Source organism: Triticum aestivum, chromosome 3B, assembly GCF_018294505.1.
Source record: "Triticum aestivum cultivar Chinese Spring chromosome 3B, IWGSC CS RefSeq v2.1, whole genome shotgun sequence".
NCBI classification, from domain to species: Eukaryota; Viridiplantae; Streptophyta; class Magnoliopsida; order Poales; family Poaceae; genus Triticum; species Triticum aestivum.
In genome coordinates, this window is record NC_057801.1 from 823,577,512 (window position 1) to 823,585,618 (window position 8,107).

General features: G+C 49.1%; 1 pseudogene; it reads right to left on the reverse strand.

Annotated features, from left to right (window-relative positions):
- Positions 1–1,384: 1,384 nt before the first annotated feature.
- Positions 1,385–3,381, reverse strand: LOC123066868 (BTB/POZ and MATH domain-containing protein 3-like; annotated as a pseudogene).
- Between the last annotated feature and the right edge of the window lie 4,726 nt (positions 3,382–8,107).

Genomic DNA, 8,107 nt, shown 5'->3' on the forward strand with positions numbered 1-8,107 from the left:
TTCATAGCGAAAAATAGCCCCTTCTTTTTTGTCTTATTTATTGGATAAATATATCGAGATAGCGATTGAGTACAATGTGGGTATACTAACCCGAATCTGGTCAGATGCTTGTTGCATCAGTAGCTATGGTTTTGGGTACCTGGCGGTAAATTCGGTTACTGCCTGGTAACCGCGTTTCCCGCTCCCCCACGAGAAGCATGTATACCGGGCAGAAAATCTCGAACTTGTTGAATTTTTTGAATTTAAACTCCTATGGCCTAGTTAAATAAGGTATATCTCTAACTGAAACACAAGCATACTCGCGTCCCAGTGGTAAGGATCTTTAAGCAGCAACTGCAGGTCATGTGTTTGAGGACAGCCAGCAGCTATTTTTCCTTTTTGATTTTTGGAGCTATAATTTCTAAAAAGATATGAGAGTGGGAGGGTCGAACTCGCGACGTGCACGGCTTCTGAGCAGACCTCTTACCGCTGCGCTAGCACTAGTGTAGAGAACATTTTGTGCTCAAGGCTTTTTTATTCGTGCCTTAAAATTTTTGAATTCAAATTTTGATTTTAAATTTTGCTCGTATTTTTTTCAGAACTTCGTGGTTACCGTGGTAACCCAGTTTACCGCCCCCCATCGAGAATAATGTTTCATTGGGAATCCAAACACATGCCAACTGCTCCAGGAGTAGAGATATGTAACCTCTCCTCAAGGTGTCAACTCCTGCAATTATACTCTACTACGTGTATGAAGGTCTTACGTGTAGCATTCAATATATCATAATCAGGGAAGTATTTTGCTTTGAGAATGACAACACATAATGACGTTGGATTGTCAGTATCATGCAATCTGGTAAAGCGCAGATGTGTAAATATCAATAGATCACATACTTTTCTTAGATTTCATATTGCCAGTAGGTGGAAGAAACCCGGACAGCTCTCTCTCTCTCTCTCTCTCTCTCTCTCCCTCTCTCTCTCTCTCTGACGTAGGTGGAAGAAAAAGAAGAACACAAATATTTTCGGCGCACAAACGCCCAGCCGCACGAACGGCGTCTTGGCCGCATGAACGGCCTTATTTTAATGGGCACATACCCCCGGCTCGGCTCATACCCGTCATCATGGATCGGTAACACACCGGCACCCGCAACACGAGCAGACAGGAGAGGGGTTTTATATGCGGTGCGCGCACACACACCCCAACGGCCAGACCGCAAGTCACGCATGCACTAACAAACTTGCATCAAGATTATGGCTAACAGAAGTGTTCAACGACACATAACAGTACTAGTCTGTATACTTTTTTCATCCCAAAACTACTAACTTTTCAACATATACTATGTTTCCATGCCATCTTGTCCAAGAGAGAGAGAGAGGTTGGAGATGCAATAAAGCCGCACAAGAAATAGATCTTTGTCTTCACGAGTTTACAAGCAATAGATGTTTGTCTTCAGGTGCAATGTTTCACCATATAAAATACTTGAGTGTTTTCATCACGTCCTTGACCATGTGCGGTAGTGAGATATACTCGATGCAGTAGTCTTCCAGTTCTGTGCAACCATGGCGCCCAGCCAGCCTCAGCGTGGCCAGAGCGTACTCCGGGGTCATCTTCTCCGCCAGCAGGTTCTCGCACAGCCTCTTCATCCTCTCCAGGCGGAACCGGCACGCCGCCGCCAACATTTCTCCGGCGACCGTCATCATGGAATGCCCGGTGGCAGGAGCAACTAGGTCTTCGACGCAAGGCGGCTTGTCAGTGTATATGAAGTGAAGCATGGCCTTGAAAACAACCGTTCTAATGTCATCAATTTTCACATGGTTGGTTGCTGATTCTTCCACCAGGTCGTACAGCGCCGGCGAGCGTGCGGCGATCACGAACCTGTGCGCGCAGATCTCGATCTCCTGTACTATGAACTTCACGTCCCAACCCTCCTCACTTGCTAGCAGCCGCTCGAGATGCCAAGCCAGGTTGGATGGTGGCATGATCATGGGTACGGGGACGGGGCCGCCAGTTGCGATGGTGCTGCTAGTGGAGGATCCCGTGGTTACCGCAAGTCGGCATTGTACGGTAAAAGAGTCGTCATGTCCCACGTAGTGTGAGTTTGCATATGCCACCGTGATGAATTTTGGCCACCCCATTCTATGGCACGCCCTGCCGGCAAAGATGTGTGTTAGATTATGGGGAGGAAACGGATGCGACTTGTCGGTGGGGTGGACGGGCTTAAAGGTCGCTGTTGCTTTCACCTTAGTTTCATCGTCGTTTATGGTAGGCCAAACGAAGACGCCAATGTACTCCGACGTGTCCTCTGGTTGTCCTGATGGGGTCACCTCTATGGTCCACTCGTAACCCCCCACCTGGAAACTGCCAGATCGGATGTACTCACCGACACTATGCACCTCCCTCACCCAGCTCAAGCTTTGAATGGTGAACTCGTGCGTGCCAATAACCACCGCAGGCGGATTATACCTTGACGCGCTTGTCATTGTTTCTCTGTTGCCGCTGCCCTCGCAGGTGCCGGTGGAAGAAGTATTAGCGGGAGATCTTTTGCGGGCCATTGTGGTCTTAGCTAGTTTCTTCGTGATCTCATGTATGAAAGAGGGTCATGTCTTTTCGAGTTCTTTGTACTCCTCGGTGGCCTCCACAGCGTCGTACACGTCTGGGTCGGACGCCATGAACTCGATGCACGATGCCTCAAGCTGCTGGCAGCTCTGCCGGCCGTCCACCTGCACCAACGTTGTCATGACATTTTCGACGTCCATGCTCTCGGAGAGTATCTTCTCGCACATGAGCCTAAGCCTCTCTAGGTCATAGAGATCCGCGGCCACGAGCAGGTCCTGTGCCATGGCCACACGGCATCTTCCTCTCCTGGGTGTAGGCTGCTCGTCGGTGTAGATGAAGTAGAGCATCGCCCTCAAGGTGGAGGCGCTCATGCCGTCCATTATGAAGCGCCGCGTGCTCCGCTCCTTCATGTCCCCGCATAAGAACTGGGCGCGGAATACAGGCGACCGCATGGCCATTACCAGCTTGTGCGCCTCGATCTCGGTACCATCCTCGAGGACGAATGTCACGTCCGGCTCGGGCGACTGCCTCTCCCTGAGAAGCCTGTGCAAGTCTTGGGAGATGCTGGGGGGCGGAGGAACGGAGACGAAGCAGTTCCTGGTGCTGGTGGCGGAGTTGTTCTCCTGCTGCTGGAGGAGGACCTCGACGGTGCAGTGTATGGTGAGGCAGTCGGCGTCCGTGTCGACGTAGCGCGACTCATGGCGCCGGAACGCAACCGGGACGGCGAGCTCCCAGGCGACTGCGCCCGTGGACCAAGCGAGAAAGGTCCTGGGCTTGTCGCTATGCCACACGGCGGCCGGGAACCTGCCGGTGCCGCTGCGCTCGTCGATCCGGAGGCTGGCCATGGCGACGACGTCCTCGTCGGTCTCGTTCTTGGAGAGCTCCAGGGAGATGGACGCCAGGCCGCATCGCGCGCTGCGATCGTGGAGGCGACACACGAGGGCCCAGATGAAACCGCCGGCGTGGAAGCTGCCGGACCGGACGGATCCGACGAGCGCCTCCCGCGCCGTGCTGTAGCCAGCGATGTCGAACTGGTGCGTGGCTTGCGCGAACGCAGACCTGTGCGTCGACCGCGTCTTCTGCGACGGCGCCGCCATGATCGATTTGACCATAACCTAGCTGCACGGTGTAACAAGATCGATCCCTATATACACGATAGACACTTTTTTTAGCCGTACGATAGAGAAATTTTATGGTTGGTTGGTTTTTTCTAGACAAACTCGGAAGTTTTTATCAAAGGACGCCGATAACTGCCAGACGTGTGGGCGTTAAGGGGACTGCCCACATGTTTTGTGTGGTGTCTAAGAGTACCAGCCCACACGTCTACGTGTGGGCAAAACAACTAGCATCCACACACATCTTTTTTTCCTCGTGGTTCCTCTCATACACCAACGTGTGGGCAAAATGTATAACACCCACACGACCTCTCTCAGCCACCTACCTCACGGTCCCGCGTGCCCCGCGTGACAGTCACCATGCGTCCCCGCGGTTGCCATGGTCCAGACCCTCTTCAATGTCCGTTTACCTGCAGTTGCCATGTCACTGAACTATAGTTGCCATGTCGAACAACTACAGTTGCCATGTCGAACAACTACAGTTGCCATGGTTGCTCAACTGCAGTTGCCATGTATGGTCTGGTCTGCTGCAGTTACCATGATTTTAAAAATTTAGGATTTGCCATCTACTAACACTACGCAGTTGCCATATATGGCCTGGTCTACTACAGTTGCCATGATTTCAAAACTTTAGGAGTTGCCACCTACTAACACTAGGCAGTTGCCATGTAGCACTATAAAAAAGGCATGGCAAAAAAAACATGTTCGGGTAAAAGAGAGAGTTGTCATGTGCTCATAAGCCTGCTAGGGCAGTTGCCTTGTAAAAAGAAAGAGTTGCCATCTGCTTACGTGCACTCTAGGGCAGTTGCCATGTATCATGCAAAAACACATGGCAACTCGGATAAAGAAAGAGTCCATCTGCTTACAAGTAAAGCTATGGCAGTTGCCATGTACCCTGCAGAAAAACATGAAAACTGACAGTTTTGGGTATGAGCGAGGAGACGGACGTGTGGGCGAAGTGATAAACACCCACACACCAGCCCCTCTGCGTGCGTGGAAACTGGTGTGTGGGAGAATTGCTAAACGCCCACACACCAGCTCCCGCATGATGAAAAAATGACGTGTGGGCGACCGGGTGAATGCCCACACATCAGCCCAGTCCTACGTGGCACATAAAAACTGTTAGAACGCGCCAAGATTCGTGCAAAATTGGTTGGACGAGGATCCATGCGTGTGGGCGAGTTGCCAGACGCCCACACATGTGGGCGTTAGTGTTTTCATTATTAAATCATGAAAACGTTTACACAGACGAAAGAAAGTCCATCCGGCTGGCCTAACCACACATGTCGGCTAGCCGGAAGCGATAAAGTATGTTTCGCAAGTTTGTGAGCCTCAACATTCGAGCTCCTAAATTCGTGACTAATATTATATGCCTAAAAAGTAGATATATGATCTAATATTTCATGTACAAGTGCTCCATAAACCGTCGGGTTTCTTTCTCAGACATCTTCCATGAGACCACGACCACCTTGCAATCGGATGAAACTTGAATCCTCCGCTCATACAGATCCTCTGCCAGAGAAAGAGACTCCCTAATTGCCAAGCATTCAAGAGTGGTTGGGTATGAGATTCTCATGAACACCACTGCCGAAGCTCCCAGGAAAGCACCTGAGTGTTCTCTGCATATAGCTCCCACAGCTCCGTATCTCCCTTCCTCTCCCAACTGCGGCGTCCACATTAATTTTTGCTGCTCCCGCGAGAGGTGGTATCCAGTGTGATGGTCGAGGGCTAGACCTTGGTGCCGATACTGATGGCTGTTTTATAACCTCCAACTCTCTCAAATATGACTGCACAAAGGAGTGTGTTGAGAATGGACTTTTGTATATCTGCTCGTGAATCGCCTTACATCGTGCACCCCATATATCCCAGAGTGTGACCACAAATTTTATGAACTCTGCTTGAGGCAGCACTTCTTGCATGGAGAATAACCAATCTTTGGCGATGTCATTGATGTTTGTACTAATCCCGTCAAGAATTGCTTCTAATGAAAGCGCCCACGTACTCCTTGAGACGGTGCAATTCAGGAGAGCATGGTGTCAAGTATCCTCCGCTCCACATAGGATGCATGAACTGCTAGTAGACATGTTGCAGCGATTCGAAAGTCCTGCCGCCGGTATCGTATGATGTGCCAATCTCCATAGGAAGTTCTTGAGTTTCGACGGAACCTGAACCCCCCATAGATGTGACCAAAACATGCTATCTGTTTCGCTGTGTGAGGATCCTCCTTGCTCGTACAACCAAGCCTCTCGGCTGAGCTTAGTTCGTTGGATCATTCTGTACGCCGACCTGACGGTGAACCGGCCGATCCTTTCCTCACTCCACGCCCAAAAATCATCATTCTAGCGTGTGCACAAGGGTATTTGCAAAATTGCCTCTGCATCAATCGGAATGAATGTCGTCCGAACAAGTTGTTCATTCCATGATGAGGTGGCTGGGATGATCAACTCGGAGACTTTAGAAGGTGGATGTTGTAGCAGGGATGCTAGAGGCCAAGGTTGGTTGGTTGGTTTTACTCGCGCGTCGTCTCTTCGGCGTCAACGCACGCAGGCACGCACGGACATTTTTCTTCTTCTTTTTCGGGCGGCCTGCTGCATGCGCAAGCCAAGGGCCCAGGCCCAGCAGATCCATCGTCATGTCTGGTTGACTCCAGTGTCTCAAAAAAAAAGTCTGGTTGACTCCCTGGTTTCCGGCGAGCGAGCGAGGCAGCGCTGGATTCTGCAGATTTAGGTAGAAAAAATGGCAAATACATCATGGTGTTTTGCTACAATGTTATATCTGGTGGATAGCATGACGTTTTTGTGAGTTTGTCAGGGGAACAGAAAATGCATGAATATAACAGTTGTTGTGAAATTGACATAAAGAATGCGTGAATCTAACAATCCCATTTTTTTTAGTGTGATCTAACTATTATAAATTGCACAGCTGTTCCAAAAGTGCTTTTCCATTTCTGTTGTTGCAGTATACAATGTTGTGCTAAGAACTTGTCAGTTCAATTCAAGAAACAAAATGCGAGTAAGTTTTGAGAGATTGGAGGAAATCAAAGAGAATCGTACTATTTAGTTAGGAACTTAGGGCATAGCTTGTGATGTCACGGATTACCACTAGTAGAAAAGAGGGCTTTGCTTTAGGCCGGGTCAGCCCATTAGTCCCGGTTCAGTCCAGAACCGGGACCCATGGGGGCATTGGTCCGGGTTCGTGAGCCCAGGGGGCCGGCCGGGCCACGTGGGCCATTGTTCCCGGTTCGTCTGGACCTTTTGGTCCGGATGAACCGGGGCCAATGGGCCTGCCTCCTGGCCCACCATCATTGGTCCCGGTTAGTGGCTCGAACCGAGACAACTGGCTACCCTTTAGTTCTGGTTTATGCCACGAACCGGGACCATTGATGTGCCTATATATACCCCTCGCCTGCGAGCAGAGCACTCCACTGCTCTATTTTTCTCTGGCCGGGGAGGGGAGGGCTCTGTGGTGCTCTAGCTCACCTTCTATGCACTTGAGGTGTTCGATGAAATGCCCGAGCCACACTAGTTAAGCTTTCTCCTCTCGAAGCACGACCTCCGAACTCTATTTTTTCCGAGATTTGTCTAGGTTTATATTAGCGGCCCGTCACGCCCCGTCCCCGTCTTCACTGTCGTCGATCGCCCGCGTCGATCTCGTCGTGGGCACCACCATGGTGAGCCTCTTGTTCTTATCTTCTTTCTAAAAAAAATTCTTGCTTTAGATAGATACTTGTCTAATTTTCTTACTATTTTATTGCTTGTTATTATAAAGTGCGATGGTTTTGGTATCCGCCCCCGTCGGCCCTCGTCCTGTCTATTTATTGTTTATGAAAATTATGCCAACCAACGTGACATAGATTTTATTTATCTAGGAGGTATGTGAACCGGAAATTCCAACCGACCCTATTGTCGAGAGGTTAAATTTAGTTGAAGAAGAAAACAATTTATTGAAGGAAAATATAAAACAAATTGAGGAGGAGAAGATGATATTGGAGTTGCATGTTGCGGATGTCGTCGATGATCACAAGATCAAGATGGATGCAATGCGCTTGAAGATTAGAGAGATTAGAAAATATGCCATTCATACCGAGGCTTGGTATCATTATGCCCTTGGATCAATTGTTACCTTGGTTGCGATTATGATCGCATTTGTTTTCGCATTGAAATGTTTCACATAGTTTCAATGTATGGTTTAATTAATTTACATGCTCTGGAGAGCTTTATGTTGTTAGATGAGAACTATGTATGTACTTTGGTTTTAATGTGATGATGAATTTCTATTAATTTGGTCACTTAATTATCTATTCATGATGTTTTGTAATGGTTTTTGACACACTTAATTATATATAATGCACGCAGATGAACCGGCAATGGATGTATGGTGACAGACACACCTCCGAGTACATTAAGGGCGTGCATGATTTTCTCGAAGTGGCTGAGGCAAACAAGCAGAATGGTTT